Source organism: Triturus cristatus, chromosome 7 (genome assembly GCF_964204655.1).
Source record: "Triturus cristatus chromosome 7, aTriCri1.1, whole genome shotgun sequence".
In the NCBI taxonomy this organism is placed as follows: Eukaryota; Metazoa; Chordata; class Amphibia; order Caudata; family Salamandridae; genus Triturus; species Triturus cristatus.
In genome coordinates, this window is record NC_140590.1 from 311,872,781 (window position 1) to 311,887,061 (window position 14,281).

General features: G+C 46.4%; 1 long non-coding RNA gene across 1 annotated transcript in view; it reads right to left on the bottom strand.

The window, feature by feature from the left end:
* Positions 1–806: 806 nt before the first annotated feature.
* The window catches only part of LOC146809540 (uncharacterized), a 98,151-nt gene continuing 84,676 nt past the window's right edge, over positions 807–14,281 (bottom strand). Inside the window, exon 2 of the long non-coding RNA XR_014966454.1 lies at positions 807–3,866. This is a non-coding gene — a long non-coding RNA (uncharacterized LOC146809540). The remainder of the gene's footprint in view (positions 3,867–14,281) is intronic.

A 14,281-nucleotide genomic window follows, 5' to 3' on the forward strand; every position in this document is an offset into this window, starting at 1 on the left:
AAATATCCCGATAGTCCTGGTTAAAGAGAACCCACTTGTAACTAAAATATAGTGGTGGGTAAAAACACAGCCTCACTCAATGCGGTGGGCGTGCCGCTAAAACGAAGTGACTATCCAGAACGCTTAGCCTAGTGAAAAGTGAAATAAACCAACTTTCGAAATTGAAAGAGGGAGAGGGCAAGTGCGCTTACTGAGAGAGCGGTGTTTGCGCACCTCATGGGAGACGAGATCACACAATTTGTAATTTCCAAATCTAGATAGAGAAAATAACAAACACAATAGTCACATATACTCTGAGCGGTGTCCAGCGAGCTTGGGAAGCCCCTGTGTTACCATCGTACTCACTCAGAAATACAAAACTGCCCGCGTTTCTGCCTAGTTGTGATCAGTCAAGTCCCTGGTGGAATGGCAGAGACCCGGTCGGAGCCTCTCTTACAAGACGGTATTTCCGGGTCACGTTCAGAGACGCTGGCGTGCAGGCCATGTGATCTACGTGAGTGCGCCTTGGCAGGGGAAGTGGAATAATAAAGTTACACTGAATCCTTCTACGATAAAAAAGGGGGGTTACTTCTGCGTTAAGACATTTAACTCCATAGGATGAAATACAAAGGGTAAAAAGACAATAAAGCTGTTCACTGGCACGTAGGAAATACCTTCGTTATATGGCTCAACACTAAAAGGTCTAGAAGTGCTGCCCAGTCTTGTCATCATTAACATTAACCTTGAAGTAATCTAATAGTAATCCCAAGGGCCACACTTACCAGTGGCCCGCAATATCAAGTCAATAATAAGCAGTTGGCAACGTAGAAGGTTCATGCGTTTATTGGCCACAACAGAACTCTACATAGAGGAGCCTCATCGAACCTCACCCAGCAGGTGTGCCGAAGAAGACTGCTGGCTCCTTGACAGAACCACACTTATATACATTACAGATTCAGCATACAAAGCATTGCAAGTGGAAAAGTACCAGTTAGTCCTAGAGCTCCTAAATGAGCTCATACCATCTGCCCGTATAAGGTTACTATCTTGTTCAAGGAAAGTCGGCCGGGTGACTCCCTTTCGTCTCGGGCACGGAGGAATTTAGCTTAGTACTCCCTACTGCAGATGTGACCTTGGGCCTCGGCCGTAAATACAATTCATCCTGTCTTTAGGCTGCTATGAGCTAAATCATGCAGAAGGGAGGGCAGAGAGAGAGAGACACGTGATCTGAAGCACGACTGTTCATGAATCAAGATGGCCACAGTATGGCTTCTCGGCCCTTTCTCTCATGCAGGACACGTAAACCACAGAAGGTACTTTATAAAGCAGTCCTCGACGCATATGGAGTAGAGATACAGTCTAAGATACATTATGCTAACTACACATATTTGACTCGAATCCCACAGAACGGCCCTTTTTAGCATAATGTAGCTATCTAAGGGGGCTACTCTTCAAAAATTCCCTCGTCTATTTGCATTATATCATGTATCTCTTTCTGAACTAATTGAGTGTTTACCTTACCCTGGTTTGCTTTAGGAGTAGGTAAGGCGAGGCGGACTTGGGTGGCACAATAGGAACAACAAGCGGGCCCACATTGGATGCAGATACAACAAGTGAAAAGGAAACCTCCTATTCCTAGAAGGCACGTGAAGATTTTCCAACCCCAGGTGGTAAGGAGATCCCAAAACCAGCCTGAAATAGACACGGTTCCGGTCTCCGTATGTATCTCGGATGCCAATCGATGTAACTTCTGTATGGCCAGATGGACTGAGGGGGCGGAGTCAGGTATATATACACAGCAGGAGCTGCCAATCACTCCACATGCTCCCCTGCGATCGGCTAGGATAACGTCTAAAACAAGGCGGTTCTGAAGCGTCACAAGTCGGGTCGCTTGAAGCTCGACTGTGATATTGGTCAGTAGACCAGCAGTGGTATTTACTACTCCCTCTACTACTCTGGACAGTCTTCTAATTTCTTTACTGGTCACAATGGGTCCCCACATAGGCAGAACTCCCTTTATTATATCAACAAAATGTTGGGCAGGGGTATCAGTCTGGTCAGTGGCATCTCCAACAGTTTTTACCGAGTCTAAACTTCGTCGACTCAGCGAGTGGGATCAGTGATAATCAAAAGGTGCTATATAAACAGGAGGATATAAGAAGGACAGGTAGCATTTACCTGACCATCCTCTAGGAAGCCAAGTGTAAGCATTTTCCCCACATACAAAATATACATTCGGGGGAGTGAGTATAGGCGGGCTGCTAAAGGTTTGTAGTCTATAGCTATAGTTACATCTACTATAACCAACAAATAAATGGCCAGTACCATGTACGCAAAAGAAGGATGTGCTATTCAACACAGGGACCGGGATGACTCTTTCATTTGACACATTTCGCTCCTGGAAATATCTAAAATACTCAGTAAAATTGAAGGACACAAAATCCGATACTTCGTCCCTTAACCAGGTGTCATTCTCATGTTCCATATATACATTCATACAAGCGGTAGGATCCAGGGTACCGTCCGTACCCTCGGCATTTGGGGTGAATCCCTGATGTCTTTCTATATAGGCCAGAATCAAATCATAATCCTTCTCTGAAAATCGGTGTCCATCAACTGCATAATGTTCATACATCATTGGCAATAATCTAAATCATGCTTCACAACTCCCTAAATATGACAACGGCATTGAAATGAACAGATCATGTTTGTGCATTACTGAGGGGAGGAGCCCACATACCCAGCAGTTTGTGGTATTTGTTGAACTGTGGGTTTGGTGCAACATTTCAATGAAAGCATTGTTTACATAGGTCTGGCGGTGTCTTTCTTTATGCGGGGCAAAAGTCTGAAAATGGTGCTCCTCGGGGACAGGAGTGGTAGCTATTAGGGTATGTACAGGATAACGGAATTCTAGATAAATGAACATTCCTAAACATAACATTAATGAAACAATTATTATGACAATAAAAACAATCTTGGCACGCAAGCTCCAAGTAGAAAACATTGGCAAATGTGGATGCAAAGGGCGGTGTACTATGGGACGCTCCTCTTCAGGGACAAAACGGCCAAAAGGGTACATTCTCACTAAAAGTCCAGTTATAAGCTCGGGAAAACAGAAAATCTACAAGCAGTCCAACCTGCCGGAGGGTGCTTCTTTCCTGTGTCCGTTATAGAGCCTCACAGGCAGACTCCTATTGTTCCATGTAATTTCAAAGAAAGGAAAACTCCACCTGGGCCCCCACCAGTCAACCAATGTCTCTCTCTTCTTTCTGAACAGAGCAATATCAAAAAGTTCCAAGCTCTCAACGGGTTCAGTCCAGTGTTTTTACCTATTCCCAGAGGCTACCCAGATCTCTCGCTCTCATTCTCTAGCCTGAGCCTGGGATCTTTGCTTTTGGTCGGGGCCGGAGGTTATAGCGAACATGACCCGGTGTTTCAGGATTAATGAAAAGAACCTGCACAGTGGGGTCAGGTAAATGATTGGGTGCGTGACTTCTCTTGTCACCCGTTGTAGCCCCAGATACCCGATTACCTCTTACAGATGTCGCCGAACTTACAACACCCTCCTCTCGCCCATCCGTTTCTCCTCGGGCGTCCGGGTAAGGTGACTCTTCGGCTGACTTGTCGCTTTCGTGTCTCAACACCTCGCTTTGGTCCCGTTGGTCATCCGGCAAGGGAAGGGGGACCTTCTTCAGGTGAGACACATGGATCCAATGCCGCTTCCCTTCGACCTTCACAGCCGTCCTTGTGGCCAGAAGCACCTGGAAAGGCTTGGTCCAGCGTGGGTCTAGACTCGATTTCCGTTGGTAGTTCCGAACCAGAACCCACTGTCCAGGCTCCACGCCGTGTCCGGGACCCTCCGGCAGAGGCTGCAGCACTGCAGTTATCTGTTGATGAATGGAACGAAGATTTTTAGTTAGTGCATAAAGGTAGTCTGCCAACATAGGGTACTCGATGTCTCTAAGGGATTTTGGTCACGGCACGCCCCATAGATTAGCGGGCCTACCAAATATCACCTCATATGGCGATATTCCACTACGGGAGTGAGGAGTGGTCCTTACAGATAGTAAAGCCAGAGGTAAGAGATCGGGCCACTTTAGACCTGTGGTGTCCTGCAGCTTGGCCAACTTTAATTTAAGGATTCCAGTATATTTTTCCACCAATCCTGCTGATTGGGGATGGCGAGCCGCATGAAACTTCTGCTGTATTGCCAGGCCCTTGCAAACATGTTTGACCAGATCGGCATTGAAATGTTTCCCATTGTCACTCCAAATCACCCGGGGTATCCCATAGCGGGGAAAGAACTCTTTTACCAAAGCCTTCGCGGTGGCTAAGGCAGTATTTTCCTTGGTAGGGTACGCCTCCACCCACTTGCTAAACGTACAGACCACCACCAAAACGTACTTAAGATTATTAACCCGTTCAAACTGAATGAAGTCCATTTGTAGTACCTCAAAAGGTAGGGTGGGTGGCGCGAAGCTGCCAGTCAAAACAGGGATGCTACCCCCCGGGTTATGCTGTAAACAAATCATGCAATTCTGAACTAGATGCTTCGCAGTCCTGTGGATGTTGGTATTATACCACACAGGATCCAGGATTGCGCAAATACCTTGAATTCCCACATGTGCCGGACCATGTGCCATGGACACAACTGCAGTCACAAAGGCGTTCGGTAGCAGCCACCTACATCTTTCTGACAGATCAATCCAGCATCCATTGTCATCCAGCTTCCCTATCTGCTCTTGCCAGTATTGTAGTTCTTCAGGGGTCGCTTCTGATTGCAAGTCTCTTACGCTGTCTATAGTGTTACTGAATGCCTCCGCCTCTATCATCCCGTTATGCGAACTTGTTACGAACATGGAAGTGGTATTAGATTGGGCAGTCTCTTTAGCTATTCTGTCCGCAAAGGAATTACCCTTACCCACATCATCAACTATTGCTTTGTGCGCACTGCACTTAACAACTGCTATGGCTTGGGGCAGGGTCAGGGCGGCTAACAATCTCAACACCAATTGACCATTCTGTATCTTTTGCCCATGGGATGTAAGGAAACCTCTCTCCGCCCACAATCTTCCAAAGCTATGCGCTACGCCGAAGGCATACTGGCTATCGGTGTAGACATTTATCCTCAACCCTTCACCCAATTCACAAGCCCTTAGTAGTGAGACTAACTCGGCAGCCTGGGCCGATCGATAAGGTACCTTGGCCGTCTCAACTATTGTTTGCAACGTGGTTATCGCATAAACAGCAGTCATAGTGCCATTGGGTAACCGAAAACATGAGCCATCAACATACAATTCCCCTTGAGGGTCAGATAAGGGAATGTCTGTCAAATCTATCCGCCCCTTCGTTTCCTCTTCTGTCCGAAATATGCAATCATGTATATCTTGACTATGATCCTCCGGGGGGAGGGGTAGTAATGTAGCAGGGTTCAAGGTGACACAACGCTTTATAGTAATGTGTGGTGCAAACAGGGTCAATTCGTACCCCGTAAGACGCGCACTAGTTAAGTGCTGAGTCTGTGTCCTGTTCAATAATATGTCCACAGCGTGGGGCACCATCACTGTCAGGTCCGTATTCAGGACAAGCCCTTCCGATTGTCGGATCGCCACTGCAACCGCAGCCGTGGCTCTCAGACAACTGGGAAGTGCCCTGGCGACATTATCCAATACCGCCGAAAAGTATGCACAAGGTCTTTGCTTACCACCAAATCCTTGTGTTAACACTGAAAGCGAGCAACCGTCCACCTCATGTACGTAGAGTACAAAAGGCTTCCGGTAATCAGGGGTGCCAAGCACGGGAGCAGAGCAAAGAGCAGATTTCAGAGCAACAAAAGCATTCTGACATTCAGCTGTCCAAGGTAAAGGTTCATGCACATCTTTAGTCGTTAGATGCAAGAAAGGTTTAGTCAATAGGGAATAGTTAGGGATCCATTGGCGACAGTAAGAAGTTATACCAAGCAAAGCGCGGACATCACGTTGCGTGCAAGGAACAGGCATGTTAGATATGGTTAGAATACGATCAGGGGTTAGCCGTCGTCCCTCCTTCGACAGGAGATGACCGAGATAGGTCACCTCCGGTCGACAATATTGAAATTTAGACAACGAAACTTTATTACCGTGGTCTGCCAGGTGCTGTAACAATGCAGACGTCGCCAGTCGGCAACCATGCTAAGTATCAGAGGCCACGAGAAGATCATCCACATACTGCACTAAAACGTTACCGGGTGGCAAGGTTAATGTATCCAACAACATTTTAAGCGCTTGGCTATAAATACTAGGACTCTCTGTATAGCCCTGTGGGGCGCGACAAAATCTGAAGCTGCGACCCCCTAAGGAGAATCCGAAAAGATAACGGCTATCTTGATGTATGGGAATACTGAAAAAAGCGTTCTTCAAATCAATGACAGAGAAAAATCTAGCCATCGGGGGAATCATGGTCAGGATAGTAGTGATGTCAGGCACTACAGGATATTGGGGTACGACAATCTTGTTGATTTCTCGCAGGTCGATCACAAAACGATAAGTATCAGCATAATCAGGACTCTGATCTATCGGGGCACATTTAAGAATAGGAAGAATAGGGCTGTTGCACATGTTAGAAACCGTCTCTTCCACCACCCCCATGCGGATCAAATCGTGGACAATGGATAGTAATGCCCGCTCCCCTGCGGGGGCAATTTTATACTGCGGAACTCTGGGTAATCGAGCATTTTGTTTCAGAGTGATCGAAATGGGTGGTATGCTCAACAACCCTACATCAGTATCTCCAGTAGCCCAGAGACTCTGTGGAATCTTGGCGAGCTCAGGGGGCAAAGGGTCAGTTTTAGAGAAACATTGTGCAGAGGGAGGTAAGGGTTTCCTAATCGTTAAGTAGACACCATCAGGAGAGCAATAGATGCGGGCATACAGCCTCTTCAGTATGTCCATACCCAAAAGATTCTCCCCACATTGTGAAGTCAGAAGGAAAGGTGAGTCAATTGAAATCAGCCCCAAGGTGAGAGAAAGAGGATGGGAGATGGGGCTTACCACTGGAGTTCCGGAGAAACCAACAGACACATTATTCTGGCCAGACAGAGCAGCCTCAGGGACAAGGGCGTGTGAAACAGAACTATTCATAGCCCCTGTGTCAACTAGAAACTTACCTGATGCATCCATTAAACGAGCATGTACATAAGGTTTGTTTTGATCGATCGGAATTGACACGCGTCCCCCACTCTGTCCTCGGCCTCCCTATGCCTCACTGTAGCCTGCCGAGTCGTTACTTACACATCCTTCGTTATAGTACTGTTTTCCTCGACCATGGTCAAAACAATTCTGGCTATTCTCACCTTGCCCAACTCCGTCCTGTCTCGTATATCCACCTCGACGACCACTGCCGCGGCCTCTTCCTTGACCCCTCGAAACCCCGTTCTGTGCCTGCAGCAACGGACACTGAGCTCGCCAGTGCCCTTCCTGCTTACAGAAGGCACACTGATTTATTCCTAAATCAGTTCGTCCTACACCCTGTCCGAGCCCCGCCCCTCGTGGGGCGAAATTCTGTGTTCCCCTACCCCTACCGCGTCCCCTCTCAACTTGCTGTAACAAAACCCTAGTTTTCAAGTCCTTCGATCTCTGTTCCGTCTCCTCCTTACTCTCCTTCTCCCGATGCTCATAGTATTGGGCCATGCTTAGAATAGTCGAGGGGGTTGATGTAGTCCAGGTACTCTCCGCAGCCTGAAGTCGGGCTGATATCTCAGGCAACAGGTTAGTTACAAACCTGTTGACAAACAGACGGATGCCACCCTCCTTAGACAGATCTTGCCCACTAAAATCAATAAAAACTCCCTCAAACCTCGTGAAGAAGTCGGACACGTTTTCGTCTTTCTTCTGCTTGCATGCAGTCAATTTGTCCCAATCCACTTTCCTGGGGGGAATTAGGGAATGCATATAGGTTATTATTTTCTCCGGTAAGGCCAATATCTCACTTCTAGGTTTATCTCCTGGCTTACGATCCCTATCCCAATCTCTCAATTGTTCCCACGTTCCTCCGAACTCAGCCACATAATCCTGGTCATGTACCTGCCGCCATATGTCCACCGGTACCAGTAGAGCAAAAAATAGCTCAATGTCAGCCAGTGTCATCACCGCTGAGGAGGCGGCTTCTGTCAGTTCCTTATAATATGCGGTAGGATTCTTCCTGGGGTCAGGCAACTGAGTTTTCAAAGAACGTACCTCACTACGTTTCCAGGGGGTATATACCCATTGTTCCTGAAAACGGGCGGCTACTCTTGGGCGGGTGACCGCTCCTTGTGCATCTACTATCTCGGTTACTTCGGGGTGATAAATAGGGTGCACCTCACGCATTGGGAACTGCTGTACCCCTACAGAGCTAGCTGCGGGCAGGCGCATTCTGTAACTGACCAAAGTGTTCACGTTCCCATACACCGCTTCTGGACTCAGCTGAGATCTATGGGCCTGAGTGTAAATATCATATAGGATGGCCGGAGCTCTGTCCTCTTTATAGGCTTGTTCCCACAATGAGATGAGGCGTTGGGCCATATGGGCCAGCGCGTGTTGCTGCATTACCGGTTCATAATCTCGCATGGTGTTCCATATGTCAGTCAGGGTATAGATAGGTTGCCGCATCCACTGGGATGCCTGGACTGCAATGACCTCCTTCTCCCCGGTTCCTAAAGCCGACCGAGTGAACAACTTCCTGCCGTCTAATGAACCGGTCGGATGTACTGGAGTTGAAACAGCTGCGAAAGGGGTTGCACTCGCGGAAGAGGAGGTCAGGGCGGAAGGGGAATACATGGCCCCTGGTGACAGCTGTGGAGCTTCAGCTGTCGAGGCCGACAGCAAATTGGGCCATAAGGCCATACTTTCCGAGACAGAGGAAGACAGCCGAGAATGATCAATGACAGGCACAAGGGAGGGGGGCTGAGGCGCTGACGCGACTGAAGTCGCTGTAGAGGCAACTGGCGCCGGCACGGGGTCAACAGTCTTTGCTCCGGCCGATACAATAGCAGCTGTTACCTCCGGATACAACCGTTGCGGAAAATACGGGGGTGGTGGTCGCATGTCCAGCAGGTCTTCTATCTCATCCTCCGCATTTGGTCGGGCAACATAACTTTTGTCAACTTTTAATCTAAACTCCCGATTCATACAATCGATTCCTTTCTCTACCCTTGCTCTGTCATAGGCTACAGCTTTCTGAGTTACGGTCTGTCCAGCCTTGGCTCTCGCCAACTTCTCCCCCCTCATCCGTCTTTGCTTGGCCTCTTTCTGCCAGGCGTTTAAGGCATCAAACATAGATTGCCTACTGCGTCTGGAGAATAGTTGCTCCTGTAGAAAGGCAACTTTCTTTTCGTCAAAGGAACCAGTCTTCGGCCACTGCAACTCTTCATTACCTTTTGTATACTTGTGCCACAGGGTGTTGAACAATATGGGGGCAATTCCGTGCTTCACATACATGAAATGGCTGGGGCTGCCCTCCGGTGGGGCAGGCTGACTCTCGGCCAACCGAGAGTCGCTGGTCCGACAACAACAACCAAAACAATTCAATTTGCTGAAACACGACATGTTGGTTAGTAGACAAACACAAATACCATATAACAGACTTTATGCCACAGATAACATGTATGTCGACATTACTCTCTGCAGGTCAACCTATCCAAATTTGATGCATCCAAACAAACGAACGGAGCCCGTCGACTCCCGTTCATGGAGAATTATTCAAAAAGGATCAACAAGATCACAACAGGCCGTACTGGCAGGAGACGGTCAGACAGGGGTAACCACGGACTGGACTATGGACCATCCCATGACCTCCCTGGTTCACCACTGAGACTGTTCTGATGTAGACCAAGCCGTACCTCAGATATGTCTCATGGCTACCCAGTTATAGCCGCAGGGTTTTCCGAGTGCATTCCGGCCGTGCATTACTCACAAGTAACAACTAGGCATCTGATCTGTCTCTCAAACATCACAAAGGATCCGCGGAGTCTCTACAGTCAGTCCCTACTGGACCACCCTGCAAGACCTCCGTAATTCTCCTAGGGTACTCACGACCCCTCAAATCAAATACAGTTAACTGTTCCAGATGCACCGCTCAACAGCGCGTGCTTCAAACCAATGCACCGCTCAACAGCGCATGTTTCAAGCAAACAAATTACTCACCGGGTGCACCCAGGTACGAATGTTCGTTCTCCGCTGCCAACATCTTACCACCAATACGGTCAGCTCCTGGGTCAAGCCCGTAGGACCCCGGTGAAGGGTCACTAGCAGCAGAGAGTGCCCCGAGCAGGAGCACGGAGCGGACGTAGACTCCCCTCCGCCCACCCGGCCAAGACGCCCCCGATCCTCTCACCCGTATACGGGGAGGGAGAAGACCCTGTCACGGGGTCCCTTCGTGGTCGCCAACTGAAGTAATCTAATAGTAATCCCAAGGGCCACACTTACCAGTGGCCCGCAATATCAAGTCAATGATAAGCAGTTGGCAACGTAGAAGGTTCAAGCGTTTATTGGCCACAACAGAACTCTACATAGAGAAGCCTCATCGAACCTCACCCAGCAGGTGTGCCGAAGAAGACTGCTGGCTCCTTGACAGAACCACACTTATATACATTACAGATTCAGCATACAAAGCATTGCAAGTGGAAAAGTACCAGTTAGTCCTAGAGCTCCTAAATGAGCTCATACCATCTGCCCGTTTAAGGTTACTATCTTGTTCAAGGAAGGTCGGCCGGGTGACTCCCTTTCGTCTCGGGCACGGAGGAATTTAGCTTAGTACTCCCTACTGCAGATGTGACCTTGGGCCTCGGCCGTAAATACAATTCATCCTGTCTTTAGGCTGGTATGAGCTAAATCATGCAGAAGGGAGGGCAGAGAGAGAGAGACACGTGATCTGAAGCACGACTGTTCATGAATCAAGATGGCCAAAGTATGGCTTCTCGGCCCTTTCTCTCATGCAGGACACGTAAACCACAGAAGGTACTTTATAAAGCAGTCCTCGACGCATATGGAGTAGAGATACAGTCTAAGATACATTATGCTAACTACACATATTTGACTCGAATCCCACAACCTACTCTAAATAGATGCTCGCTATGAAGGAGATGGTATTGAATCAAAGCTGGCGTGCAGGCCATGTGGTACACGTCAGCACGCAATGATAAGGAAGTGGTGAAGTAAAGTATAACTTGTTCCTTCCAAGATAAAAGGAGGAGTAACCTCTATGTTACGAAAATAAAACTACTATGAAAGTTGTAAATAATTAGTTCACTGACATACTCAAAATACCTCCGTTAAATTGGCTCAACGCTTTGATGATCAAGATGTGCTGCCCAATTATATCACCAATGAACCCACTCTGAATAGATTCTGGCCATGATGAATAAGGTCTGCAACAGAACGGTATGGAACAGCCAGGTTGTTTACAACAAATGAATCAGGACAATGAAAAGATAAGTCAATGTAACCATGTGGAGAGTACATACTCATCTAGTCAATACTGTATTCCAAGGAATATTATCATTCAGGCCATTAGTGTGAGTTGATAGCCTATAAACCCACCTTTGTTCCTTTTCAAAAAGCCTCTGTTGTATATTGCAACCAGATTTTATTTGTTCAATGATAGTCCATCGCATATCATTTGTCGTGTGGTTTCTTTCAAGGAAATGTTCAGTTAGCTTAGTCGTGACCCTTTTGCATCTGATGTTGCTACGATGCTCGCAAATTCTCTGTTTTATCTTCCTTGTTGTCATGCCAACATATCTTAGATTACACGGGCATTTGATCAGATAGGCCACGTTGGTACTATTACAATTCGTGTGTGCTCTTTGCGTCCAAGTCTTACCTTGTTCCAAATCCAAAGTTTTTGTGTTACTGGTCAGATGGCAGACACTGCAGTTACCACAAGAGTAGTGGCCTACAACGTCTGGCAGTCCCCAAGCATTCAGAACAGTTGATGGGTTTGCCTTCCCTGTTGTTACTGGGCGGGTGTTCACCAAAGTATCTTTTAGACTCCTTGCTTTTTTGAACGAGAACAGGGGCTTTTCCCAGTGCAGGTTGCCAGTGTTAATAATTGACCAATGCTCGTTGATAGACTTTGTCATTATGTTGGACGCTGTATTGTATGTCGTTACACAGGTTAGGGAAATTTCACTTTCTGGGAGATTTTTATCTTCCAAAAGAATTTCTCTCGGTTGAGCTTCTCCATTGCAATCCATCGAGCGCCTGACGGCTCAAAAGCACACTGCACCCAGCCGCCCGAGTGCCCCTGGCTGTGCAACCTCTACTCCTATCTACTTCCCCATTTGCCCAGCTCCCACAGCCGCGGGGCCTGCTAGCCAGCAGCCACCAACCAAGGCCCCCCTGCATTCCATAGGATAACATTGGGCCTAACTTACTCTGCACCCGGCTGCCCCTGTGCCGCTGAGGGTGTAGCAACTGTACTTACCTGACCCTGGGAGACCCCTGAGTCTATGCCCAGCACCTTAACTCTGCCAGTTGAGTACTTACCCAAAAGCCGATAACTCACTTTTCTTCCATAGGGTAACATTGGCTGGTTTCACTTGAAAAATTTTCAGAAAATTCTTCTAAGTATGGAGTTTTTAAACTTTAAACTATTCACCAAAAATCAACCGAGTAACAAATTCGAAAATACTCACCTGCTATTAGGAGAGATCCCAGTGCTGGATCTTGGTGCCCAGCACAGACCTTGAAAAGTAATTACAAGCATACTTACCGCTAACTCAATTTTCTCCCATAGGAAACCATTGACTGTTTTTCTGTGAAATTTCTTCTGTGGATTTTTGCAAACTACAAATATTCTTTAAAAATCGTACCAACTGTGAAAACGTAATTACTTACCTGTTTTAGATAGATGTCCCAGTACTGAGCCTGGGAGCCCAGCACTGGATTACAAAAGTAACGAGAACATACTTTACCTGCAACTTGAATTTCCTTCCATAGGATAACATTGCCTAGTTTTTGCTGAAAAAGTTTCTAAGTGTTGATTTTGCAAACTTCTAAATATTCGTTAAAAATCGCCTGTATAACCTAAACGCATTTTCTCAACTGCTTACAGGTGGTACACTAGTGATGGACATAGGATCCAACACTGAGCTAGAAAAAGTAACAATAACCCCACTTACCTGCTAAGTGAATTTCCTTCCATAGGATAACATTGGTGATTTAATTACAAAAAGTTTCTGTCAACTTTTAAAATACTAAAATATTGCTTAAAAATCACATCAGTAACTAAATTGTATTTACTCACATGTTTCGAGGAACTGTCCCAGGACTGAATCTAGGATCCAGTCCTGGAGTTAGAAAAGTAATCCTAAAAGTAATCAATTGCATTTAACTTAAAATTCCCATTGAGCTCAACGTATTATTGTGTTTGGAATTGTGTTGCCTATTGTTGGTTCTAAAATAAAACAATCATATATTTTTATATACAAACCATTGGCCTAGAGTTCAGTTTTTGAGTGTGTGAGACCATTTGCTGACTGAGTGTGTACAACAAATGCTTTACACTGTCCTCTGATACTGCCTTACTGCTCAACCAAGCTATCACTTTAGAGAATAAGGTTATATCTAACTTTAGCCTCTGCCAAACCTCTGGGGACTGTGGACCCTGTACACACTGTACCTATTTGGGAACAGTATATACAGAGCCACTTTCCTACAGTAAGCCAGTGTTAATCTATGGGAAAGCAAGTCTTGCTGCAGTGAAAATGACATGCAAGGTTTTTCACTGCAAGAACATATAAAACATGAAATATGCATGTTCAACTTTTCAAATACCATGCACGCTGCCCCATCACCTGTTAGGGCATACCTTAGATGTAACTTATAAGTATTAAAAATGAATGTTTAGCCCTGGCATAAGATTTATTTTGTCTAGTAAAAATGGCAGTTTTAAACTGCACAAACAGTTTCCAATAGAAACGTAGAAAAAAAAGTTTGCGCTAGGTCCAGTATGATTGGGTATTACTAAAAATATAGCTTTATAAAGTATGTAGGGGCAGAATTACTAACAATCTGAACCTGGTAACAAAAGTGATGCAAGCCGGTGCAAACTGTTGAACTGGCTGACTATACCTTGGAGAAATGTTTTTATTTCTCTAAACTTCTCCAACTTTCCATGTTGTGTGCTGCACTGTACAGCACATGTACAAAGTGAGAAAAGTGTTGAATCTATATTTAAGCAGACTTTTATTGCACTGGAAAAATACCCTTCAAGTACAAAACATCAGATTGAACAGCACACACACTCATGCCCTCTGACGAAAGGGTGTGGGAATTGGCATGTC